Consider the following 27,896-nt stretch of genomic DNA (forward strand, 5'->3'; position numbering starts at 1 on the left):
TACATTTCAACATGCAGCACTTACTTCTTTAGGACCTTTACTTTTTCCACTGTTTTCTCAGTAGACTATTTCACTTCCTTTGACTCGGGCCTAACGATAACACTGGATTTGAAGCACGGATCTCGGCGTTGAGCACACTGACGGGACCCAGAGGTGAAAAGTTCTTCTAATCTCTCTCCTCTTTCTCTCTCCCCCTTTGCCCCCCTTCTCCCTCTCCCTGCCTTCGTCTCCTTCCTTCCCCCCTCCACTCAAGGATTTGGGGTCTGCAGATGATAATTTACAGAACGTTTTGGAAGCAGGGTGGGGATGCATTCCTAACACCCCAAATCCTGGTTTGCATTACACATTAGGGATTTCAAAGCACACCAAGACTTAATCATAATCAGAAAGTAGAGAAATCGCTTCTACAACATTCTGCAGCATAGAGTCCTTTTTCTTTTTTCCCTTTAGTATCACTGTAACTAATATAGCAAAATTGTATTGTCATCGTGTCATACTATCATTGCCATGATCGATGAGCTATGCTAGTGCATCTGGGAAAACTGCATGACTTGTTTAGTTTGGGCATTATTTCGAGTTTAGGAGCTTGGTTAATTTTTGGACAGAGTCAAAAGACACAGCTCCAGCTGTTTCTCTACTTAAATGTGAACGTACAGAAGAAATTTTTCTTGATTAACATTACTACAAACAAATCAAGATTACAATGGAAAGGATGGAAACATTTTAATTAAGCAGAAGTTTCAATGTGGTCTATGCTGAAACCAAATGGCAGTGTTAGTTCATCGATCTCCACAAGACAGTATTCTCAGATACAGAATAGATTTATAAAACCTCACATGAATTTGTAGAAATAAAATATTTCAATGAACTCTGCATCTACTGCATTTCAGCAGATGTTGACCTGATACTTCTATACTTGCCCTGGCTTTATACTTTGTCCTTAAACAAATGCTCCTAAAATTGCTGAAGACAGGATACAGTGATAGATTGACCTTTAGTCTGTTAGCTATCTTGTATTAATTATGTAAGACATTAAATGAAATGGGAAAGGTATCTTCTTTTAGTCATATTAAGTATCTGTAATTAATTAATATTAGTTGATGTAATTTAAATAGATTAATTTTATTTCCTGCATATTGGGCATCTCAATAAAATTGAAGCCAGAAGAATAAATATTTTTAATATTAAATACTTCAGACTAAAATACGTTGCCTATTTCTAAATTGCAGTCTATATCCATAAAGATGGATCTATTTGGCTTGTTATTTTATCTTTTCTCATTTATTCACTTTATTGTCTGTGCAAAATCCTTTCATATGGACCCAAGCAGAAGAGGAGAGCAGGGTTATTCTTTAAGGGTGTGCTCATCTTTACATTTTTTAAACCTTTTTTGATAGATTTATATCAAGGCTGAAGTAATTCACCCTGGGATAAAACTTGGCATCAAAACTTTTAAATACAAGCACATTTCTCTTTTGATTTTGGTTTTTTTTTTTTTTCCCAAGAAAATTCAGGAATCAGTCGGCATGTTCTTAAAGGCAAAGGTTTAAGTCCTGATCCATTTGAAGTCAATGCAAGTTCTGCCATTGACTTCAGTGGAGCCAAGACTTCCTTCAAAAGATGGAAACCAATTACATTTAGTATTTTCAGATGGAAAATTTGTGCTTGTATAAATTTAGGTTGTTTCTTTTGGGGGGGTACTTACTGTATAATCCATAGAAGGTATCTCTGGATATCTTTCTGTTAAGTGACTATCTTTTTTTCATTAAGATAAGTAACAGTTCAACATATGTGGTTACTTAGGAAATTCCTCAGGATCTTTAGCGGAGTCTTTTGGGATAAGAGATGAAATCAGCCGTTGTCATTCATGACAAAGATCCCACATAATTTTTCCAAAGAGTTCGGCATGCCAATGAGGGTGGATAAGCACAAGTGATTGCATTTTGCCCATGCACTTTCCATCTGAGGTTTGGATCTGCGGTGGGACTTTTGCCTTTTCTACCCTCAGCTGCTATCAGATATCACTTTGTATTTAGTAACTGACACCTTTAGCCAGGCCAGGAGAGACGTGAACTGTGTTAACTTGCTTTGCTTCACAGAAAGATGAAGTTATCATTAGCAAAATCCTGCTTGCCTTAATCAAAGGACAAAACCTGACCCTCTGTAGAAGATGTTAAGGACTGCTTGTGTGAGCTACCTGCAGGATGAGACCTGAGATCCAGCCTCTCTCTCTCCCAGGTAAAAGTTTTCAAAAGAGATTTATTGTACTGCAAACCTGTTCTCACCTTCCACCTGGGGGTACAGCCCCAGTTGTGTGCAAGTATTAGTGACACTAAAGCTATCCCAGGTAGATGGCATGATTTCTGCATGAGAGATGACTAGTTCAACCAGGCCTACCCCACACTTTCTGCCTCAGACCCTTTGACCCCCATTGCTCCCTTCCCAGGGGGTTTAACTCCATGCATGGAGCCTTTGGGCCGAGCCCAGCTGCTGTAGAAAGGGCAGCTCCTTCCCTATCCCAGCAGGGAGGGACAGAGTCCAGCTCTGCCAGTTAGGACTGGTATTTCTGCAAGTATTTCACGAGGTTAGAAATGGGGCCAGTGTATTGTCATAGTCTGGTCCGAGAGGTGAGCCAGCATTTAAGGCCTTTTTGGGTGTTTCATTTGGATGTGAGATTGATGATAAATCCTCTGGTGCAATGCTGTTTATTTACAAAGAATAAACAGAGCCTGCTTTCCTGAACCTGAGGAGGGACTGGCAGCAGCACGCAACTTCTTTTCCCACAATCCCTGGCCAGCATTTCCAGAGAGTTTTCTGCTGAAAGGGAGCTCTGCTCTCTGCTTTTTTCCCTGGCTCTGCAGTCAGCGCTTGCTCAGCTTCACCCTGGCTGCTGTCTCTTCCAACACCCAGATTCTATGGATCTGTCTTTCCATTGCCCATGCACCTCACGTTGTCTGCACTAAGAGAGGCAGAGCTCACACATGCTGCAGGTGCATGGGCTGTGTAACGTGGGGAGACCAGAGCTTCCAAGTGTCTCCCCTGCTCCTCAAAAATGATGTGAACCTGAAGAAACTGGGTCAGTGGCACTATGTTATAGCCATCCCCTCCCACCCTGGGCACAAGTATGACAGAGCTGCCCTTGGCACGTGTACCATGGCTGCCTGCCCTTCCCAAATGCTCAGCAGAAAGCTGAGTGAGAACTGTCACCTACCAGTCCAGCTAAATAGCTCATTCTGCTAGATACACGTGTACCGTGGCCTTTTGAGCTCAAGTGTGCATCCTACCATGCTCATGATGAGAATATCGCAAAGCCTTGAAAATGCAAGTGCTGACAGTGAGTACCGAGGTGAGGCTGAACAGTAAGTCGGACTCAGCTAAAGTCAGCGACTGTTTTGTGAGCAAACACAGAAACAGAGCCAAGAGAGTGAAAAGCTCAGCTTTTGTTCCTTCCTCCATGTATAATGTTTTCTCTCACTAAATGCATTCTGCAAATGAAGACCTTTAATGTCTTGGCCGTTCTCTGTGTGCAAATGGACTATTGCAGTGAGTAGCTGTTTCCACACATACACTTTCATCATTTTATTCTTTTCATCCTTTTTTGGGGGAATAACTATATGTACATACTATCACCAATTTGCACTGTTAAAATTCTTTTATATCCCCATAGCATCTAATAATAATTTTAAATTTATAATATATAGCTGAAGACCCCTGAGCTGAATTTACATATGTATGACCAAAAACCATTTTATTGCTGTTTAGATAAAGCATTTTCTAAGATTTTAGAAGGCTTCTTGTTTTGCTTTGTTTTGTTTTTTACATCAGTGTGCTGTACAAAGCCTAACATAGATCCCACAGCATCTAGATGTTTCAGGGGCTGACAGGCAGCTCCACAGCAATAAGATATTGCCTTGTGCTTCCGTCTTTTGGGGTACAATGTTAATATTACCTGGTTCTTCACTGGCATAGTCCTTCCACACCTGCCTTGGCAGAGGGCTATCTTCCCACCTTCTCATCTCCACATTTATGACCTGCTGTGTTATGGATGTGACCAAAGACATCTGATTGATGTTTTTTGCAGTTTCAGTTAAATATGTAAGGTGTTTCACAGTGTGATGAGAATTTGTCATTTTAATTTCAGTTGCTTTTAGTGTCTGTAGAAATAACATGCTTCTGTATGGATTTCCTGCTTTTTAAATATTGTAGCCTTTTTAGTTTGTTGGTCAGAGTAAACACTGGCTTCTGTATATCCATCCTGCTTTCCATCTGGTGTTCTGAGATTGCAAGCAGTAGTAGCAAAGGTGGGGCTACAGACATCAAAGATACTCATATGTCTTGAAACTGAGCACAGTGCTAAAATCCTTTTAATGCTTCTGTGGGAAAGTGTCTCCATATGTCATCCCATGTATTTTCTTTGCTATTTAAAGTATTGCTTAATGGTACACTAAGCTGGTGGAAAACTATTTGCTTTGTTGGGTTAGTTCTACTCTGGCTTTATGCAGGGCTGGGTAAGCACCAGGGCCAGCTGGGGGTGGGAGAAAGAGGGACGGGGGCACCTGGAAAGCAATGGGGCTTCCATAGCTGGGAAGCAGATACCAGCCCAGCTGAGTGGGGAGAAATCTTTGGCTGGCTGGGAGGTGTTGAGGTGGCAATGTAACCAGATTTGCTGTTTATCAACTGCATGAACTTCCTGTGTGTAAGTGGACTCTATCTTCAGACCAGTCCCACCTCACCCCCTCAGGTTGAACCTTGCTGCTTTTGGATTGCTCTTCCTCACTTCATGCTTTCTCTCTTCTTACCAATTAGAGCATCTTCCTGCAAACCTGTCCTCTCATTTTTGTCTTCTCTCTGTCTTCTTGTGATACTCACAGCTGTGTAACCACTCTTTTAACAAGTCCCCTGGAAACTCCTTCTTATGCTCCCCTACTGATTTCAAAAGGCTCTTTCAGATTTTGACTTTGATCTCTTTCCCCATTTTCTACAGACTTCATCTCTGGACCACCTTCTCCAGAAACAGAAATGTAGAAGTCATTAGATTGCTAATGAATAATAGTCCTACTGTGTACTGTCCTGCCTCATTCTCCCTACTTTCACTTAAATGGCCCAATTTCAAGTAAAAAAGCCCAACCTTTCCAGTTTCTGAAACCTGAGCCACCACACAGCCAGAAACACGGAAGTGATGAGACTGGAAGGACAGTCACTCCTTTAGTTTTGTTGTTTCTCTGGACTTTTTAGTCAACTTCTTTTAGAACCTTTATTTTTGTAATTTGGGTTTACTGTTCCCCCCTCATTTCTAACTACAGATCAAATGTCTTGCAAGACTTCGTCCTTCTTAGAGCTGTTACTTCTTTCCCACTCCAGCACATGGTGACACCTGTTGTGTCTTTCCAGCTTCTGCAGCTTTGGACAGGCAGTGTCCCACAGATTCCCTCTGAGCCGTTCTTTGACACTTTTTGGGATACTGCGCTTTCTTGGCTGCTGCCCTACTCCTTCAAGACACCCCAAACAAGAAATCTAGTTCAGAGGCAGGTTCTTCAAAAAAGAATGTGATAAGACTGACAAGACTGTCTTTCTAATCACAGTCCAGTTATCACTGTTTTACCTGTGTTCTTGCAGTGATCAGGAGCCCTACTCTTGCACTCGGACTTCTCTTGTACAAGAGAAGGTTACATTGGTGAAAGTCTTTGCAGTCATACTGTTCAGTTCACTGTTAAATCTCCTCTGTGCTCTCTTCACTGTCATCCTGCAAGATGTGATCAGAGTGCACGAGGCTGTTTGCATGAATGCACTTGGTACAACCCTGCCTGCATGTTGCACAATTATGCCCTTGATGTCAGTGGCTGCACTCAACCCCACATGCACTTTTTTATGACAGTATCCCAGGAGAAGTTAGAACCCTTCAAATACAATGTTTTTATGGGAATAAAGGTGATCTTTTTTTGAAGTTGAGTTTTTAATAGAAGGTAGAAAATTTCAAGGCTTCTGCTATAGTTTAACTGTAATACGGCGTTGATGTGGAGGTTACATTATCAAACAGTAATGAACTCCAGACCTAAAGGATGTGGTGGCCAGCAGTTACAGCTATTCTGAGGGCTTTTTCTGAATCTTCCTAGTCATGAGCCACACATGACTCAAGCTTCCATATAGGAAAACTCTTTATTCTCTTTCCCCTCACCCTTGTTATTTATATTACAAAATATGTATTATAATTTATTTTAATATATAAATATGTAATTATATTATCCAAAGATCTGCACTTATGGAAAAATATTTTTGACCATGCAGAGACTGGGTGCCTGTGCTACCTGCTACTTATCTAGAGGATTTCATAGCATTTCAATCTGAAAAAATGAGGTCTCACACCTCCCATGAGGCAGCCTGGTACCGAGCTACAAGAACTGTTTTGCATTTGGGAAGGTTGAAGAAGGGATTTAAACAAGTTAACTCTGTACATTCAGGACTTGAAAAATGCTGGTCCATAAATAAAAACTTCTCAGAGAAATCAAAGTCTGCTCACTTTATTGGAAGTGCAGCATTCTTTCTAGTCAAAGGAATGTGCACGGTTGATCCCTCTACATTTGGTTTTCTGGGTTTGAAAATTCAAATACAAGAGAAAGTATCTCTGACTCTTCTATTGAGGGATGCATTTTCCTGCATTGATTTGATCAGGGCTGTACCAGTATAAGTGAGGATAGCACTTGACTTGACCCTGTGTTCGTGCTTATATTATTGCCCCTATACACAGAGTGGAAACTTGATGGATTTTTTCCATTAGGAGGAGAAATTGATGATAGGAGTCAGGAATGTCTTTGGTTTATTTACAAAGCATGTACTCAGAATCTTGTTTCTCTGAATGCAGTAGAAACAAACAACAGCCACTTTTCTTACTCAGAGTTTCCAAGCTTGGTTCTGTAGCTCAGCGTGCTCCCCATAGAGCTGTGCCGCTATGGTTTGGGCTCCTCGCAGGACTGCTTCCCTGGCTGCTGTTTCTTATGGACACTGAGACACGCACACACACATCCCCCCTCCATCTAGCCAGCTGACTTCCCAACCTCTGCATCCCACACTGGATTCTGGTTGATCACAACTTACTTCTGATTGAGCTCTGGCACAATTCAGGTGGCATCTTTTGCTGTCTCTGGCCTCATACTCCTGGAGGGACTAAATTGCTCTTAATTTAGCTCAGAGGACAGACACTTGCATGAACTTTTCTGAGGTACGTGGATGTAGATTAAAAAAACCCACTGCTATGGAAATTCCATATAGATACAACCCACACATGCACATGCCCCCACATGCACACACGTGCACTCGCGTGCACACACACACACACAGAACTTCTGAGCCTGTAGTAACTTGTAGCACAACAGAATTACAAAACTGTTTCATAGTTGTCTGAATAATTCACAGTTCTCAGTTCCTTTATTGTAGGCAAGCTTTCACACTAGTTTTACAACAGCACAGTTTATCTCAGATCTCTGCCATGAACTTTAAATAAACGACGGCAAAAAGTCTTGACAGTTAAGTATCATTTCTGAACGCCTGCAACAAGACAATGTTCTCATGTTTCAAACAAGAGCTAATTTCTATGGTATTGAGCCAGTCAACTCTTCAGCTCTGCTAATCAATTTTGATAGGAAGATGCAGTGTATAATGTCAGAAAGAGATTTTTCTTCCTGTGAAAAAAATCCCCCAAGCTTTTCAAACTAAAAAGGTGGAGATTATGGACAGCCACAGTTACACTGCACTGTGTTTCTCAGCTCACAGTCTTTACGCTTTTTTCCATCTTGAGTTTTGTAGCAAGGAATTGCATGTGAAGCTTAAAGCAGTCTCTCATCAGAACCCCCTGTGCAAAAAGTGGAAGCAAAATAATCTCGTGGGGTTGTAGCTTCACAGTCTTTCCATATTTTTTTCCCCATGTTATAAGCTGAAGTGCACAAAGTTTCACGTTTTCTCTGATCTCTACAATTCCCCAGTTTCTGTAATCTGTGTATTTTCATATGGAAAGCTGATTAGATAAATTCCATTTTATGTACATATACACTATTCTAAAACAATTAAAAAACTATTTGTAGGGTGTGATAAGCACTACATTTATCACATTTACATCAAATAAGAGAATAGCTAATTGTTTACAAAATGGATTCTTTGAACCTGATGTTGGGCCAAAAAGAAAGGGATGTTTTTAGTGATTCTTTTCACATGTTTATTGAATGCACATATTGCTTGTATTTGTCAATAGCATTGAAAGCTACGAGTAGATAGGACAAAATAAACATTTTTAAACATGAACAGACTTCATTAGTAGCAGTGGAATGCATCTAGTTAACTAAAGACATTGTCCTCGGGCACTAAAGAGATCATAATTACAGTTGCAACTCCACCTTCTGGCTTATTTTGCTCTAAGGAGTCCAAAAGTTTGGATTCTTTATTTTGAATAAATGTGGATACTTCCTTCAGGGTCTGAAAAAGGAAAAATTGACAGCTACATTCCAAAGAAAGCTTAGCTGGATGGAAAACGACTGCTTGAATACTAACGTGCTCTTTGTTTAGTGGTGCAAATCAGTATCATCACTTTAAAAGTGTGTAAGTAGGATAAATATTGGATACGGGCCAGAAGAGTTCATTTCTTGAGTTAAAGATTTCCACATAAAAATAAGTGTATATGTGTGAAACCTTTTTTTGAACAGCTTTCAACTAATTTGTGGGGAAAATAACAGTGGAAAGATCTTCTAGCCAGTGGCATTTGGGCTACTTCAAAGAAACATTGTGGGAACAGTAAGATAAATGAATCAGATGGAGAGTGAAAACATAGCTACATCCTTGACTAATTCTGTTCTGTGATATCAAAGAGTCTCAAGTTTTCCATAGTTCCCTCCATATTTGTAAAGTTAGGGTGCTGCCACACACACTCTTCTATACTAAAGACAGCGTAGTATTCCTCTCTGCCACACCTATCTTTAGCAATTCATTTGCTATTTACTCTCAATGGATTCAGAACAACATCCAAACTCTTACGTTCTTGGTCAGGAGTGTTTTAATCATGTAGCTATCTTTTAAAAAAGGAGTCATATGCAGATTTGGTTATAAACATCTTTCTGCATCCTTAGAAATCAATGGGGACTGAGAGTCAGACATCGGATTTAACGGAAAAAGTTATAACCCTGTGTAAAGGCAAGCACCAGCAGTGCAACAGTGATAAATGAAGCTGTTCAGGCTCTCTGGCATGTTGATTCTGTGGAGTACATTTTAGTGAAACAGTTTCCATATCATGTTTGGCCTCATGAATGTTCAGTGGTAGAGGCCAAATCCTGTCCTCAATCCAACCTCTGCAATTCCCTTCAACCACGTTGCAGCTTTCATCTGTTTTCTTGCATTAGAATCTTCTGTGGGAGTTCAGCCTTGCCAAGCATCTTGAAGTTGTATTACCAAGAATGTTTCAAGCTCAAATCTCTTAGCCTCATCACTGAAGACAAGCACCTTGCCTAAGTGCGGAAAGGGTTGCTTTACCCCAAAGCCAAGGAAAAAACTGGCAGCTTTGCACCACTTTGAGCTGAGATCTTGGCCTTTAAAGCTGTGGCATAAACATAGGTGTTGAACTGAAGTGGGGTTTGGACTTTTGGAGAGGAACTGGTGTCAGTAGGTATCTGTGAAATGTTTTCAGGTCAAGAGAACATTCTCCAATGTGCCCCTAGACTGCAGGGCTTGGGAAAAACAGTATCTTAATTTTCTCCATTACAAACCACATTCACAGGCTGAAATGATAGCTGTGCCTTGGTCTGATTGCTGTTTCCACCTTCCCTGTCCCCGGGATGTCAACCCTTTCTCCCCTCCTTCTGAGCAGAAATGAATGGAAGAGAAGGGAAGCTTTTGTTAGCTTTTGTTCCAGGGCTGGCTGGGGCATTGATGGGCCAGCCAAAGATTCAAGATCTCCTCAAAGGAGAAAGGATCAACCAAAAAAACCCCAAACCCTGTGAGGAGCAAAGGCAAAAAAGGGCAGGAATGTGAGGTTGAGGGCTCACAAGTATATCAGAAAGGTAGCAGGGGACCACACTGAGCAGAAGACCCCCAGAAATGACCACCAGGGTGCAAGTATCTGGGTCACCACTCAGTCCTTTATTTTCCTTAGCTAGACTTCTGCGCCTTGACAAAAACCCTTCCTGCCACTGTCACCAATGCTCCCTACCTCACTGCACCAGTCAGCACATGTGTGTCCCAGGGACATCCCCTCAACTCCTGCCCTGCTCCCCTGGCAAAGTGCCTGGTTTGGCTCCACGGAGGCCTTCTTTCTTCCTCGCCCTTTAGCCCCAAAGTAGCTTTTGTCTAAAACTAACCATGTCCGAAAGTAAGAAGAGAGAAGATGTATTTTGCAATGCTACCATGCTATAAATCCTAGTGTAGCCAAGCCAATGCAGGAACACTGCCCTACCAGAGCTGGGACTTTTAGAAGGGCATGGATTGGCTTTTAGGGTGCTCAAGCACATTCCTGGCTGAAATCTCTTCTATGAAAGGCTTCAAGCTAGAGATGGGGTGAGTAGAGGGAGGAAGAAGGGAAGCAGCTGTTGGCCAACGGCAAGGAACTGAGGAAGGTATTGTCTTTTACTACTGAGAATGGGACCATTTCTTTTGAAGAAACATCTGAGAAATACTTTTAGAATACTGTCTCAAAACAGTCAGGACTAGCAGACACCAGTCAGGGGAAATCTCCCTTTAAGTTCCAGGCACTGGAGCTGTATTTGTGTTTGAACCAATTCAGTCAACCCCACTCAATTTCCGTTGTAGAGGGAGTCTAAAAGAGGCAGGAAAGAACGAAGAAAACAAACTCTACTGGAGAGATATGTTGAGAAAGAAAAGAACTGAGAGAACTAAAAATAAAAAGCGGGGGGTTGACAGGAAGAATATAAAATGTAGCTAGTGAAATAATTTTTTGGTATTTTTTTTTTCCTGTAGAGATTTTGTCATCAGACGATTGTCACCATCCACCTGTATAATAACTATAAAATACACACTGGACATAACAAGCTAATCTTCTGACTTCTCTTTGCGTCACCTCTATGGGGAAAATGCCACAAGAGAAATTTATCTGACACATTGTCATATCTGTGTTTAAACCTGTCCAAAATGAAAAAGTGAAGCATTTGTTTGAGTTGCAGAAGGGGTTTTGGCTTACTCCCCATGAAAATATGATTATAAATTCCTCCTGCATTTACTGTTGGCATATTATAAACAATTGAGTCCACTGATTACTGGGTTACATAAGAATTCTTGTGTTATTTGAGACTTCATACATCAGCTGCTGTATAAAAATGACATACCTATTTTTTAACATCTGAAATCCAAACTAAAAGGAACTTTTTCTGTTCTGTGGGATTTTTGTTGCTGGCTGGGGGAAGAGGAAAGAAAACTGTGGGAGTTCTTGCCTCATACTCCCAAGCTGATTGCTTTCAGTGCAATTTCTACCCATTTGCATCTGGGCTGTGAGTATTCCTGCTCTGTGACAGTGATGTCCCCATCCAGAAACTAAAAACTGTCAGTGTCCTTATTTAAACCTCTGGGTTCAGCCTCTGTATTTGATTCAAGATTTTGAAAGTCTTGGCATCTGTCCTGATTCTGCTTGATGAAATGTAGGGCATGAACAAAACTGCATTTTGACCATCCCATTTTACCTTAGTTGTGGCATGCCTCATTATCTGTCACAGATGGGAAAAAAAACATGCGAATGAATGTAATCCATTTATTGGTTTATGGTCACAAAGTCCTCAAGGGAGTGTTATAAATCCAGAATGCTGGATTTGGTATTTCAGTGAGTTAGCAGAAAAACACAGCTTCCTATGAACTGTATGCCCAGCAGTGCTTACATTTCATCAAAGGTTTGGAGCAGTCACATATAAAAGAATTCTTATCAGAGAGTTTTACAAATATTTGATTTTTTTTTTCTGAAAAATCTTTCTGTGATGTTCAAAAGGCAATCATAGAAGAGATCATCTGTATGAGGATGAGCCAGCTGAAGAACATTTTCAGAAGACATTACTATCCCATACAATAGAATATACAGCTCTCTGCGTTCTATTGTATTCTATTAGTGTTCTATAGTATTTTTCTTATTCTGATGTATTTTTACAAACTGTGTATTCTTGCCTACTCCTGACGTACCAGGGCAAACCCAAACCTTATGCATGTGGGTAAGTGACAGTGAGAATGTTGTAAATTTGCTTTTTCTGCAAGTTGCTCATAGATTAAGAGCTTAAAGAATAAATAAATGGGCAGTTACAGCAAAATGAACTTGCAATGTCCCTTAAGTTTGTTTCAGCTTGATCATAAAAGGAACCTCGATGTTAGTAACAGACATAATCTGAGTGAACTAGCAGTCATCATTCTTTCAGTCTGGCTTGTCAACTGTGGAATCAGTTTTTCTGATGTGGGGACATTTTCCTAGACAGGAAGCTGTAGAGACTATCACGTTCATTTGTGGGAGTCATACTGTATCCACCACTATCTGGATCTCCCTAGGTCACACTGGATTCCCAACATACTCCCAGAGCATAAAGTATTTAGAACGGATCATAGATCCATTTGATAAAATGTGCAAGTGAAGCATAATGTGTAACTTATTAAACTGATAGCTCAGGAATTGATTACTCATTGATAAGAGGCTCATACAGAAAGTAAGAACATACCAAAGAACGTTATTAAATGGATTTCTACAGGCAGGCTGTGTGGTCCACAACACTAAGAGGAGAAGCAGGAAATCCTGTGTTCCACCTTTGATTTCACTATCAGCTATTTAACAGCATTGTTTATTAATATAATCATTATTTGTACAAGAGTGTTACTTAGAAGCTTTAAATATGGGAGTCATTTCACCTCCAGAGTTCAGTTTCCCTAACTCATAGTAATATTTTAGAGTCTTATTATCAGGAAGACTTAGCAATGTTTGCTGAGCACTTTGAAGAAATGAAGCAATGTATTAAGGTATAAGGAGAGTTGTTACTAAAAAAAACCCAAACAACCCAAATGTTATTTTTCAAAAGCAAACAATTTTGTCAAGATGATAAAAGGAAGAAAGAGGGAGTGTAGGACTGAAGATGATATGCTCATTTTCTTCTCACTAAACAGTAAACTCTTTAAGGAATACTATATTCTTTCATTCTCATTGTTCTATCACCTAGCCTCTTGCACTCAAGAGCAGTCATTTCATATCTTTATTTACACTTCTCAACCCATACTCTGTGCTCGTGCTTTTCAGCACTTTATACATTTATTTAAGGATCAACTCAGAGCACTTATACCTCTTATTAGGAAAATACCTCACATTTTCACATCACAGACTGCAACTGCAAAGATATTATAAATCATGGTATCACTGACATCCCCCTTTCATCTTCTCAGAGATGTAATACTCTTTTCAGGAGTTTTGCTTTCATTTAGGTTGTTTTGCTACTTCTTCCTTGGGATTGAAACAAATAGTCTTTCACTTTTCTCAGCCTATAGAACTTCTCCCCACTCCCCGATAGAACACAACAGTATGATCATTAGTTGTTGATGTATGCAGGTCAATCCATGCATCTTCGGCAATGAAAAGGTATACCACAAAGACAACTCCTTTACCAAAGACCAGTGCCCATATCAAAATCATTAATCTCATCTTCTTGTGCTGAAATTATTGAATTATGTCTATTGGTAACATATTTACTACACATTTTCTTTGCCTGAATACCAGTTTGGGGATGAAAACTAAAAAATTACAAATCTAGTCATGACATTCGTGTGCTATGAAGTATAGAATAAAATGCTGACCTTGTTTTCTGTGTTTTTAAGCTGAATTCAAGTAGTATAAATTAGGTAAATGTCCAGTGAGAGGGTGCAAAAGACATAACACATGAGAGACAATGTCAGGAATGGAAGGAGGATGTCTAGAGGAAAGGGCAGTGGGAAAGTGTCATAGGCAGCCAGAAGAGGGAAAAGATTTGCAGGATGTGACTGTAGAGATGCAGTCAGGACAATTAAAAAATAGCAGAATCAAAGAAGGTATCAGCTACTTTGAACCCTGCTGGTAAGTCTGTGGCATACTGAAAATTCATCTACAAGTTGCTGCTTGTCATCTCATTAAGTCAATCCACTTGCCTTTTTAATCACCTGTACTGTTGATGATCAGCATGTACATGCTTCATGGCAATATTATGTGGCTTCTATTTACCATGATTTAAAATATCTACTTCTGAAGAAAAGGAATGGGACTCCACAGATCTTTTAAAATTTCTTTTGTTATGATTATGAAAAACAGAATCATAATTTTTGAAGAGATGCTAATTCCTCATGAACTTCAAACAAATAAGCAATAAAGAGTCTGATAGGGACAGTTCAGACAAATTTGGCTGGTGTGAATCAGTGGCTGATGTGGCACAACTGGCTATGTGTTTTTCCAATAAATTGTTCTATTTTCTGCTTAAAGTCACCATTAACTCCCTTGCTTGTTCCTAGTTATCTGATTTCTAAAAATTGTAGTTAGTTAAAAAGATGTGTTCTGTGAATCTGGTCACAAGACACTGACTTGACTGTGCATGAAAAGCATGCTGGCAATTAAGTTGCTTGTCTGTCTTTCTGCTCTAATAATGAAAGGTCCAATTCTCTAAACTTAGTTAAGGCGATGTATCTGGAACAGGAATTTAGCTTGTTTCAAAAGCCACTTTCTGAAAAGATTAATTTCCTGATCTATAAAGGGGAATCTCTTTTTGGATTAGAAAACATTATCTTCTTCAGGGTTTGCAGGATCACGTCTCCACTGCGTGAACTCAGTATTCACACAGAATTGTGTAACGGCAAAAGTATTTGGCTGGAACAGTCAGCTTTATGATTGACTGATGATACTGTACTGAAGATCTAAGTGGAGATAACATTTTCAACAGAAAAATACTGCTGGCACTTGACTACCTGTTCTGTACAGCATTTATTCACACTTGTCAGCTAACCAAAATAAAGCCTTTAATGCTGCCAATTTGTGACCTTCTTTGCTGTAAAATATTCTGTTACTAAATCAGCACTTCTCTGCTGCCTGTGTTTGTCTTAAACCTTTTTGTGAAACAGTATCTACCTCCTTAGAGCCATTTACTGCTCTTGCTGTGTATGCAATGAGAGTTCTGTGCAAAGATCAAGGGGACATTAGGTGTAGTTACATCCAGGTGATAGTGATGTAGGGTTTACTTTAGGGTTGCTCATTTATTAGGATACATTTTGTGTGTTCTTACTGAAGGACATCTCAGTGGTACTGGAGCCTGAACTCGTTCTCATCATTTAAATGCTTTTTACGTTGAACAGTTAGGATGATCTGGGTAAATATTTTGAGGTTTTTTAAGGTAATGGGTTAAAGACACATGAAACTATAGTTATGTTTTACCAGCTTAATACAGCCACAAACTGTAATGCCTGATTTATCCTGATGAAATAATGAGAAGATGTTAACATTTCTCAGAATAATCTGTGATGAATAGGAAGTGGTTTTGCCTATGGCTATATTGTACTAGGGTCTGATTGTATCAGAGCTCATAAATTATAAATTCAGAAGGGACCACTGTGATCATCTGGTTTGGCCTCTTTTATAATACAAGCCATGGGACTTCCCTGAATTAATTCCTGTTTGAACTGGAGCACAAAGTTTAGAGAAGCAGCCAATCTCAATTAAAATATTTCCAGTGATGGAGAGCCCACAGCAACCCTTAGTGAATTGTTTCAAGGAACAACTATTCCTGCCCTTACATTTTTGTGCCTTATTTTTATTTTGAATTTGCCTTGATTCAGCTTCCAGCAATTAAATCTTATTATGCCTTTGTCTGCTAGAGTAACTCTCATTTATCAAAATCATATCCCTGCCATAGATATTTATGATCTGTGATCATCTCATCCCTTAGCCTCTTCTTTCTTAAAACAACAAACTCTGAGTCGATTGCTATAAAACATGGTTTTGGATTCTTTAATCAGTCCCATGGCTCTTATCCATAGTCTGTGTAATCTATTAGCATCCTCCATGGATTGTAAACATCAGGAATGGGCTGTAGTCCATCATGAGTCCTACCAATGCTAAGTGTAGCAGTCACATCTTCCTCACTCTTCATTCATGCTCCTGGATCTCTTGGATTCCTTTTGGCTGCAGCGTCCACTGAGAGATTACATTCAGCAGGTTACTGACCTTCAACATTCAGAGGTTAAGTCAAAGCTTTTAACATTCTGAATAATTAAGATGTGAAAAAAAAATCAGAAGAGATTTTAACTTCCTTATATATGAGCAAATTATATCCAGGCTGGACATGGGTGCAGGAAAAGATTCCCATCACTGCCTCACTGTCTCATGTCTGTGTACGTGGTTGTGTGCGACAGCTTTCATGCTGAGTGGAGCAAAAGGGTCTCCACTGCAGGACAAATTAGCTGGTGAAGAGAAGAGAAAGCAGTGGCTCCACCCACAGCAGAACTTGCTCCCCACCTTTCCACAGGGGAGAGAGCTGGGCCAGCGGAAGGGATGGCTTCTGGCATCCCCTTGCTGAGCAGCACTGGTCCCAGGAGACTGTAAGGAAGGAGCACATGGGCAGGCAAGGAGATGCCTGGAGGCAGATTCCTCCAAATCTACATGACAGCAAAAGCCTGGGATCATTCAGTTTTTAAGCAAGGGTAGAGAGAGAATCAAGACAATTCAATAGCCTGGCAGCATTCCTTCAGCCTTGCATGCTGTCTCCTCTGACCAAGTGCCTCCTTCAAGCCACTTTATGCTTCATTTTGAAGAATGAGTAAGCATCCCCACACCACATCAATGTCATCAGTAATTTGTGACTTGCATAGGCACCTACATAAACCAGACACTCACCCTGAGGAGATCAGTAAAACTTGTGCTAAACGTTGTTCTTGTACATAGCCACTGTTGTTGCATGAAATATTTAGATTAAAGCTGATGTAGGTATTGCTGCTGATGCTGCCATTGTGTTACTGTGGCAGCACAGATGGGTCTTCAGTTAACTGATATCAGCCAACAGTGGAGGGTAAGGATGGACATGTTTTATAGAGTAAATTACCCTTGACAATGTCCTCATATAAAGAATATATTTATTTTAATGTGCCATTTATTGCATTTCTTTGAGACACCAAAATTAAGTGCAAATACCATGGCCTGTTTATAAGCTTAGCATTCTGTTACATACCCTTGAAGTTTTAAAGCCATTAGCATTGTACATATCTTAACATACTCATCTCTCTTTTTCTCTTTTCTTAACTGTGTGTGAGATCAAAGGTATTTTCCTCAGGGCTTGGAGAGGTGTTGCTCCACACTGTGCCGTAGCACAGGGTCTTGGATGTACCCCATAGGAGTTTAATGAGTGTTTGTCTTCTGATAGTGCCAAAAGGCTGTCTCACAGTCAGTCCTGCTGGTGGCTGTAGTTTCTCAATGTAGTGCTGATCGCTGATCATATCTCAGTGGAGCTAGATTTTACTATCCTTCATAGCAATGCCAAGTGTCCCAGTGTTGTAATAACATCTCAGAGAAACACATGCTTGCCCTTTGCTGCATTATATTAACAAGAATTTACCTCTTCAATGCCCTGAGCTTTTTCAAGATCACAGCTTGTCCTGGAGAGATCCCATTACAACAAGGTCTCCTGTTCAGAAGGCAGTTAGGTTACTGGTGGTTGCAAGATCTCATCTTTCCATATGCACTCATCCTCTCACCACTAGTGACAACGGTGCTGGGGCTATGGATGCAGAAATATGCAGTCAACATTGTTTGCAGCCTCAACATTCAGGATCTTGGCACATGTATTTCTTTATTCAGGAATGGCTGACTATATATTTTCTTTGCTTTTTGCAGAGATACAGTCTCATACTGTGTTCAGGTGACTGCAAACACCCAACTTAACACAATTCCAGGTTAAGTTACTGTCTCTCAGTTAGTAAATAGTCTCAATTCACAACATGTAACATGAAAACAAGTAATATAGACTGCTCATACTCAACTGTGACAGTGCTTTAATTTTGCATTTGTAAAAGATGTATGAAAACTTACTGTCTAAGTAACATCTACCCCAACATTTTAACTTCTCGTGGTGCATTTTCTCAAAAGGCCCATTCCTACTATGCTCCAAGGCCTGCTAGGGATGCTGCAGTTCTTCATAGTCTCTTTTGTTGTTTGGACCACACTTCCTCACATGTCTCACATCTGCTCACCAGGTTGCTGGATATCCTTGATATAGGTTGGCCAGTTTGCTGTGCCTCTGGCTCTCCAGATACAGATTTCTCTTCCAAAATGGATCTGCTTTCTTCTCAAGAGTTTCTATTTCAGTCATCCAGCTGCCCTTACATACACTATCTTCTATGCCCAATTCATCTTGATAGCTCCAATATTCTTGAGAGGCAAGCAAAGTTTTTCCCTGATGTCTGGTTACCCTATCAGAAAGCTAGACACAAGCACTTGTAAATCTTTGACTTACAAAGTTTGCTTTCAGACATTTTCCAAATCCTTCCTTGAAACCAGCTGTATAAGAACAAAGAAAGGAAAACTATCCACTTTTCACACACACCGGGCAGAGGCTCACTTTTTTGTTCATCCCTGGTTAACAATGGTATATGGCTGGATTTGCTATCTGTCAGAGTAATTCTTGCACATTTTCTCTATTTTCACACTGCAGGACTCCTCTGGCTAAAAATTAATTCTGTATATACAGTAGTCTAGTTTTGCAGTGTCAGAAGCTTTTGTTGAAAGTTGTTTATGACTTTCTGCCCTTAAACATACACACATAACTCTATTGCCAGACACTCTTCCCAGTACATGCTTTTATCCTGTTAGAAGGAATGACCTTAAACACAAAAGCTATGGAATATTTCTGTCTTCAGTGCAATGTCTCAGTTCTGTTTCAATGGCATCATATTATATGATGGTCTATTGGTTATTGTCATTACATTTAAAGATGTGAGATATGTTCCCTAATAGGTGTGATGACAGCATCATGCTGAATTTCTTTTCTTCCTATAGCATCTTTCTCCAGTGGCTGCACCAAGGGTTTCCCACACATTTAAGAGTCTTAGAAGAAATACCAGTAAATATTTCTCATAATGTAATAAGAGGAGAGAAAATAGTACGGAGAAGCATAAACATAAGTAATAAAAATATATTTAAATAAGATGATAAGAACATAAAATGAGAATGTAATGTTAAAAATTAGACAGCAGTCAGCCTTCCTTCCCTCTTCTGCATCCCCTCCTCCTGCCCACCACCACTCCCTGGGAGTCAGATACTCGTTAACATTGTCAGTACATTGAGTCCAGCAGTGATCCCTCAGCTCCAGTGAGCCACGTCAGCAAGCTGGCATGGCACAGATCACTGCTGTGCAAATGAGCTAGACAGGGTCTGGCAGCAGGATGGTGTAAGGCAGAACTCGTTTGTCCAGGCACACTTCTACTGCATATCAACCCACACCGGCTCAGGCAGAATTGGCAGTGTAGACATGTCCTAGGCTCTTGGACATTGTTTAATGCATGAGACTAAACAATGTTTCTGTGGGGCTTCCTGTGAATTCAGACTTCAGGGACATTGTATGTACCCGCTTTTTCAAACACATGATACAAAAGGAAGCTGCCACTATGCAGGTTTAAAACCAAAATAATATCAAGCCCTCAAAGAAACCCACTGGACAAGAGTCTGTTCTGTGGCACGTAACTGGCATACAGGTGAATCAGCCTGGAAACTGCTTACCATAAGATAAATTAAGTGACTGCAAAAAGGATGTGACATCATTTTATGCAAATAATAAATTTATGCTTAGGAGGTGGCTAGTATTTAATTCTGAAATGATACTTCATTTCAGCATAATAAACTATTGAAATGTATTTCAATAAACAGTTGACAGTTTATTGACAGACATTAATTGACAGTTTAGTCCAATTGCTACCAAAGACCGGCCATAGTTGGCCAGTAAGACAAGCATAGAGTCTCAGAGTTGCTGTCCAAGTCTATCCTACTTCCTACTGTTCCTTTATTTGTAAGACAGAAAACACCCTGAGGTTCTTGGGGCACAAGTAAAGGACAAGTGTTTCAACATTACTTGCTGACAGGCATTGACAGCTTCCTTGGCTGGCATGATAATCTAAAGTTACCTCTTTAGACTGGTGGCCCTGGAAACATTTTGGAGTTCCTGAAGTTAAGCAAGCAACACATCAGCATAGGAACCCCATTCATATTAAGTTGGGCTCCTGCTGCATATCCTCCTCAGCTCCACTGCACCTCAATTTCCATCAGAAAGAAACTTTGGTACCCTGTCCAGAAGAGAGCTGCCCTGTGTTTTAACCAGATTCCCAGTTTTGATCTGAGAAACCAAAACCCCAGGGCACATCAAGCACCCATACACCAGGATGTCTAATTGCAGTCTGAAGAGCTCAGTAGCTCTTTTTGGCTTGCAAAAATGTCCCGGTGAGGCTGAGGAGTGGACTAGATTGGGTTTAAGTTGAGTGGAGAGCCTGAGAACAGCTTGAGGGATGAAGGCAGCACATGTGGATTGAATCACATGGTTTTGCTGTGTGATGGAGGCACTTAACAGATTAAACACAGGTCAAGAGACAGGTCCACATTCTGCTTTTAAGCACATCACTGATCAACGAGAGAAACTCTCTGGAAGCTGAGAGGGTGTTGGCAAGGGAAACGTTGTACAGGCCAAGAGTCACAATTCTGAAGGGCTGTTGGTTAAGTACACTTTGAAACACTTCCTCTGGATCTTCACTGAGTAGCTGCTGCGTGCCACATCCTGAGGCTCTGGCCCACTGCTCTTGTAGGCTGAGGACCCATCCACCTCTGCAAGTGCCTGCCTTTTCTTTTCATGTGATATAGACTGGAAATGTAGCTACAGTGCTGAGAGTGCTCTGCCGACTTCCAGTAAAATAGGTGGACTGCAAAAAAGTGTTCTAGCACAAAGGCTGGAAGTCACATCTCTGTATTGTCCTTAGGCAGGTGAGCAAGAGGAGGGGAGACTACCTGGATAAAAGCTGTAAAGTAAATCAGAGTCTCTGTGGAGTGTGTGAACCTTTCTGTGGCACTTAGCCAGTCCTTAGAGGGGTTGGTAGCACTGTACCACTTGCATATCAGTCACTAGTTGTGTAAGAATTGATACTTATGGCTGTCCATCCTTACACTTTGAGAAACCTCACGTCCGTTATGAAACTGCTCTTATCTTAGTTTTTAGATATGCCTGACGGCAAGCAGAAAAACCTAAAACCAAATGTGACAAAAGCATACTATAAATACTGCCCTCTGAAAAGACAATTGAGCTTTCTTCTAAGATCAAGTAAGGATGCTGTTCCAGGCCAGTTGCTCAGCAAGTTGCTACCAAAATCCTACTTTTCAAAGACACATGTTCTTTGTTCCTTTCAGGAACAAATACCTAAAAAACCTATCCTGAGAAAACCAGAGGAGTTTTTCCAAACTAGAGGGGCAAACCTATCCTCCACAACTCACCAACTACTCAACCAAATACTTTCAGTCTAGTCGATACCTTATTATGAAAAACTTTAACCTCTTTATTCAAAAGTCATATGAGGATGGATCAATCAGGAAAGGAGAAAATACATGAGAAGGAGATTCTGTGCACATGTGGAAAAAAGATCTAGAAGAAAGTGGAGTACATGTGCTGAAGAGAGGTTGAACATGTGTTTCAGTACGAAGCTGTATTACAATTACCACACAAATTGAGTCTGGCATAGAGCTTGTAAACCAGGGTTTGAATAGATTCGTGGAGACTGCACGTACAAACACGTATTGGGGAAATGTTCATGTATCCCCATATTTGTTTTAGTTTTGAAGTGCTGGTGCAATGTGTGTGCATAGGAGGGAATGAAAGCGGATGTCAGTGAAAGAAGGAGAGAGGCAATTTTTGTGGCTATGTTAGCTGAGCAGAAATATATGATTTGTAGTGTGGTGAGAAGCAGTGTTGGAAGTATGATGAAACATCTGGGTTAGAAGATTAATGTAAAGAGAGCACATGAAGAGTCAGACTGAAGAACACAGGAAGGAGAAAGAGCAATAGAAGTCATCCACAGAGATAGGGAACGACAGCACACTGAAGTCAGAAAAGTAGGGGAAAATAACTGTTGCACATTGTAACAAGAGGGAACTTAAAAGGAAAAAAATATTAGAAAGTAAAAATGAGAAAAATAGTGTGAATACATTGAAGAAATGCAAAGAACATGGAGCCAGTTTTAAAAATTGCTTTTGGTAAGTTGGGTTTACCTAGGGTGAGGACTTTGTATTTGGGGGTTATTGATCTTACGGTGTAAAATGCGCTGCAGAGACAGAAAAGGCCTTACAGTCAGTCCCAGTTGCTTGCTACCTCTCATGATTTTTTGATTTTTCTTTTTAACTTGAGCAGTTTTTCTTCATTGCCTTGACAAGCACCTCAAAAAGCAACTCCTCCCATCTGTATCTATGTATCACTGCCTGGTGTTCAAACTGCCCCATTTACTTACTAAAGAAGATTCCCATTTCTTGAAAGTTTTGTAGGTTTTGCCATGTTAAGGAAAATTCTCTGCTATTCCTTGTGCATTTGGTTCCAACATACTTCCATACTATTTCAGTTAGGATTTTCAAGTACATGTGGGATACAAACATAAAGGGTACACTGAAGGGGAACAGAAAGCCACGGAGAAGAAGGAGGTGGAAGTGAATGAAACAAAGTAAGGACAGCCAGCAGAGAGGCTACAAAAAGTGGAACAAAAGAATAGCAGAATATAGAAGAACTTGCTGGGTAGAGGAAGTGACATGCAAACTGAAAGTAGAGTGAAAAATAGAATTTAAAAGGAGAAAATTAGTAGGGAAACAGAAATAGAACAAAATTTGTTCAAGAAATCTAGAATGGTGGGGAGAAAATAGCGAAAACTGTAGGGCAAGGTAGAGAAAAGTAGAAGTGATAAAAATAAGCAGAAGAAAGGCCAGTGAGTAATTTTTTAAAGAATAGAAATTGTCTAAAGTCAGTGTCCACTTACTTATAGGTATTGTTAGGGAAGAGATGCACTATACTGGTATGTAAAGGCTGGGAGGTTGGAAACAATGTTTAGACAGGCACTCCTGCTGGAAGATAGATTTTTGTTTTCTTTAGGCTTTTATTAACACACAGTTAGATTTCTGCAGCTAATTACACTGCTGCACTACTGATCATGTTATGTAGAGTATATTGACATTGAGAGAGGGTGGACAGGAGGCACAATAGGTTCAGTGATGTGTATATAAACATTTCTAGCTACACCCTTATGGGAAAAAGCTCCAACTCTCTCCACACAGAAAACAAGTCAAGACCTTTGAGAAAGTAAGCAACAGATAGGTCTAAGCTGCTAAGATAAGATTTTTAATTCTGTCCAAGAAAGCAGGGAGGGATGCTATGGAAGTCAGAAATTGGTTTATTTTCTTGAATGCCACTTCTGTGTATACACCTCCCCATTTATTTTACTTCAGTGGTTCAGATCTTTGGCCTTTTCTTTGATTAATTTCTACCAGAACCATGTTTAGTTATTCTATATACTTTTAACCCCAGTTTTGCAGCATTATCTGCATTAGCAATTACTTAAGCACGTGCATATGGCCATTGACTTTGCTTGTGTGTATAAGTGCTCACCATTGCTAATAAGGCTTTCTAAAGCTTTTAATTCACAGAATAAATTATTCTTTGGTGTGAACCCATACTTTTTATTGGTTAAGCACAATCAGCTGGGTGGATTTTCTATGTGTTTTAAGAAGAACAACGAAACTGCCCTTTTGCTTTACATTTTCCTGCGCTTAGATTGTACCCTCATTCCTTGTATTTTCTATTTACAGTATCGAATGTAGATAGTTTTAAATGCTTATAAGAGTGAGGCAGAGAACAGTTTAACCTCTGACAAGGGCAGCATTTTTAAATTCAACTGTAAGCATTTAGTTAAGAAAAATCTGTTTCCACTTTCCTGATGGGATACCTTTAAACAAAATGCAGGTTAACTGCATACAGAAAAGCCATGATTTCAGCCTTGCAGAAAATACCAAATCCTGCAGATCCCTATTCACATGAGCAGTCCTTCAAATTGTGAGTCTTTTTCAAGTAGAAAGGAATACTCACGCGATTCTAGGATTTGCAGAATTTGGCCTCCAGCTAACCACTTGGCAAAACTTGTGCCTCCGCAATATTTGTAGTCTCAAGTAAAACCTCCTAAGTGGTTTTTGATTCCTTTTCAGTATTGTGCTGCTTTAGAAAAAGAGACTGCCAGGTGATGAACTTCCCTGGGATTCAGAATGTTTGCAAAAATGATAACAAAACAAGTCCCTAAAAGCTGACCTGTGGAATTTAGAAAAACAATTTTTTACAACGGTGTAACTGAGGGACTAATGACTTCATCTTACTTCCTCTATGGATTTACATGAATGTAAACAAGAAAAAGAATTTAGCTTGGAAAAGCTGATTGAAAATTAAAGAATAACCTAGTCATTTTTAATGGGCCAAATTCTGTAGCCTTACTGGAGCAAAGCTCCTGGTGTTGTCATTTGATACTGAAAGAGTGGTGCTGGACTCGGGGCTGTAGCTCTGTAACAGGAGATGTACATCCACTGGAGTTGGTTTTTTTATTCCCTTTCGTATTGTCAGAAGTGAAGCAAAAGTTTTCCTTTCCTTTGCTGAGTGCAGAGAGGGGCTCCTCTTCTTTCATCCCATTTGATAAGAAGTGCTGCATCACACCAGTGTCTCTTCTTGCCTAGCACAATGAGAATATTTCCTTCTGCCTCAAGCCTACTTTGTTTGGCAGATATTTGAGGGCAATGCATGTGCTAATCTCTCCAGCAATCCTCCTGTGGCCAGTGATGTCACTTCATATGGCTTCGTTACATTGCAAGCCACCACAAAATGGAACTGTATTTAGAATCCTACAGGAAAGAAGATAAAATCCACAGAGCAGGCATTCTTTAAGCAAAGTTCACAGCAGAAGAAAATAAAACAGAGCTACTGTAGTTCACAGCAGAAATACAACTATTCACAACTCCAAGTCATCTCTATCTGATTAGCCAAAGGGATTTGGCAAATGTCCAAAAGGAATGATACGATTATCTTCTTTTGTGGGAATCAACAAACTGGATAAATTTAATTTCTTTCAGAGGCAGACCTCTGTGATTTTTTCTGGGTTTGACAACAACACTCATTCCAAAATTGCTGGATGAAGAACCCCACATCTGAATGATAAATTTTTTTAAATTTGAATATATTTTTACTCTCTTCTAAAATAAGTCTACTGATTTTGCATGAGTCGAATTAGACACCCTAGTAAAGAATATCTTATATTTAAGAATCCTCTAAAATAGCCCCAAAATAGCTGTCCCATGTTTCATAATGCCATAATTTTGCATTCTGCTATCTCCAGAGCTCTCCTTCTCCTGCACTCTTCTCCCTTTGAATCCATCCCAGGTGCAAAACTGAATTCCACTTTATCCAAGACCTATGGTTGTTCTGCTTCTGAAAAGGAATGAATTTTTTTATTTGGCAATTTGTATTTTTGGTTATTTGATTCTTAGTATATTCTAGGTTGCTTCACAGGAGTCACAGAGGTCTAGATGGCATACAGAGCAGAAGGCAGGTGAGACAGTTCATGATAAATGTAATTTATCTCATGAATATCAGCACCTCATTTGTGTACATGTGTGTTTTTGCCGTTGCTGTTTTAATTACTCTTGGTAACAATACTGAGTCAGACACCTGAATGTTTCATTGCAGACAAACCCATGTTATTTATCCATTTTCATTAACCTAATCCTTGCCACGGGCAAGATTTTAACCTTGTAAGGGATTGCAAGCTGCTCATGCATGTAGTTGCTCTTCCCGAGGAACAGACTGTGAACAAACTTAGAGTCATAGTCCTGGTTTGTGTCTTGCTCTCCCTCTCCTGTAAGGGTGGAATAAGAGACACAGCCTCTGAAGGTTCTTTGATACAGATGAAGTTTTACGTGAAGATAGCTTAAGAAAAATAATTCTGGGCTGAGGAGCCTATCTTTCTTAGAGTCACTGTAATTTATTTATTAGGGACAGGAAGAAAGGAAAATACCAGCTCTTGTTCATGATGGAGATAATCGCAGCTTTCACGCAGCCACCCAGGAGAGGTGAGCCCTGTTTGCTCCAGTGACTAATTCCAGCTGAGCAGAGCACATCTCGTCTCCGTTGGCATTTCCCTTTGAAGGACCTTACCACCCAAAACCTGGTAGTTCTCTTTCTTCCTTTCCCTCCAGCAGCGAAGAACCCAGCTCGGTGAAGCCGGAGGCTGGTGATGCACCTCTGCAGGCAGGCAGAGCCAGCTGCCTGCCGCTGGAACGCGGCGCTGCCCCAGTGCTGAGTACTGGCGGCTTACAGCAGAGTTACGGGCAGCAAAGTTGCTATGTTAAGGTACACATTCTTTCTCAACAGAGCTGTTCCCTGCTTACCCTGGAATTAGAGCTGCTTACTTTTCTGACCAAAAGCCTGGTTATACTATTGTTAGCACTGCGGAGCCATGGAGCTCTGGGAGGGTGAGCTGGCTTCTATTCTGTTTTGCACATCATCAACAATATTGTCAGCTAATTTCCTATTGCAGAATCTTTATTACCAGAAATGACCTATGAGGCAGAATGAATATTTTTTACTTTCAAATCTCAGGTGGAAGCTGTAAATCGGCAGCTGGAAAAAACAGATTTTTGACCTGTAAACTCAGCAGATATGATATGGAAGTCATAGAAAATGAAAAATAAGGATCTTAATTTTGTCCCTGTTCAAGAATAGCTGAATTGCAAACACATTTTAAAAGTCTGTTGGTGGGGGGGGGGGGTGTGGGGGTGTTTGTTTGTTTCCTTTTTTTTTTTTTTTTTTTTTTTGGTCATCTGTTCTTTAAGACTTTATTATGTCTCTTGGCTTTAAACTCATTTTGACGCATACAGGTTTTTAACCCTAAAACTGGCATCCTACAAGATGGCAAAAATAATGAGACTGGCCTAAAAATCTTAAGTTCCAGAAAAAATAAGGTGGAATTTTTAAACTTCTAACCTTTTATCAAATTTGTGTTTGTATTTTCAGATCTTACAAATGTCAGGGGTAGAAACACACTTGAAGAAAAAGAGGCTTAAAATGGTCATGGGTTCGTTTACAGCCAAGAATGGCAGTTATAAAGGAAGAAGCAAATATTGAAACACAAGATAAAATCTTGAGACTTTTCAAAACTGAACACCACAGTCCTCCCAGAGCAAGAGCAGCTCTAATTCTGGAGCTCAGACCGCAAATCTCCACTAAGAAGGTAGAGAAAAAATACAGCAAAATAGTGTAATTTCTTAAAAAAGTAAATTAACTTTAACATATCCTGAATAAAGCTCAGCAGCTGGTATGAAAAAAAAACAACCCTGAAGCACTGGAAGACTTTCAAGTACAAATTAGGGTACATTTCTCCTAGCCATTCCTAAAGTGTAGTAATTTTGCCTCCTGTTCTTTTTCCCCAGTGAATACCCTTTTTGACGTGAAGACAGATAAAACCGACTATGTCCTTATGGTTTGTAGAGGTCAACAGGAGTTTTAAATGTGAAAGGACTGCAGCACTTGGTCCTTGTCTAGTTAGCCATTACAGCAAAGACCTGTTGACCCTATAGCTCCTTACCCTATGCTGATATTTTAGGAAGACCACAAAACAGTGTATATTATTCTGAGATTAAGAAAATCATAGAGAAGAAAAGCATGTGTCTGGAAAGCATCAGCCCTAGTGGAGAGTGGACTCAATCAAACTTGGGCAAAGGAAAGTTTTCAACTCTGTTGTCACAAACCAAAAAAAAAAAAAGGAGACTTTTGCACAGTTTCTAGCTACGGTACAAAACCCCATCCCAGACAAGGATCCAGGGGCAGGAAATGTAGTGCAAT

At 40.1% G+C, this 27,896-nt stretch overlaps 1 long non-coding RNA gene across 1 annotated transcript; it reads left to right on the top strand.

The window, feature by feature from the left end:
• Window positions 1-27,313, top strand: LOC133223001 (uncharacterized). Its single transcript, XR_009728435.1, has 3 exons — window positions 1-153; window positions 26,049-26,223; window positions 27,069-27,313. It is a non-coding gene; the product is annotated as an uncharacterized LOC133223001 (long non-coding RNA).
• The last annotated feature ends 583 nt before the right edge of the window (window positions 27,314-27,896 follow it).

The sequence above is a fragment of the Neopsephotus bourkii genome, unplaced genomic scaffold (assembly GCF_033783945.1).
Source record: "Neopsephotus bourkii isolate Nb327-2 ecotype Australia unplaced genomic scaffold, CSIRO-AGI_Nbou_v1 NB_1630, whole genome shotgun sequence".
In the NCBI taxonomy this organism is placed as follows: Eukaryota; Metazoa; Chordata; class Aves; order Psittaciformes; family Psittacidae; genus Neopsephotus; species Neopsephotus bourkii.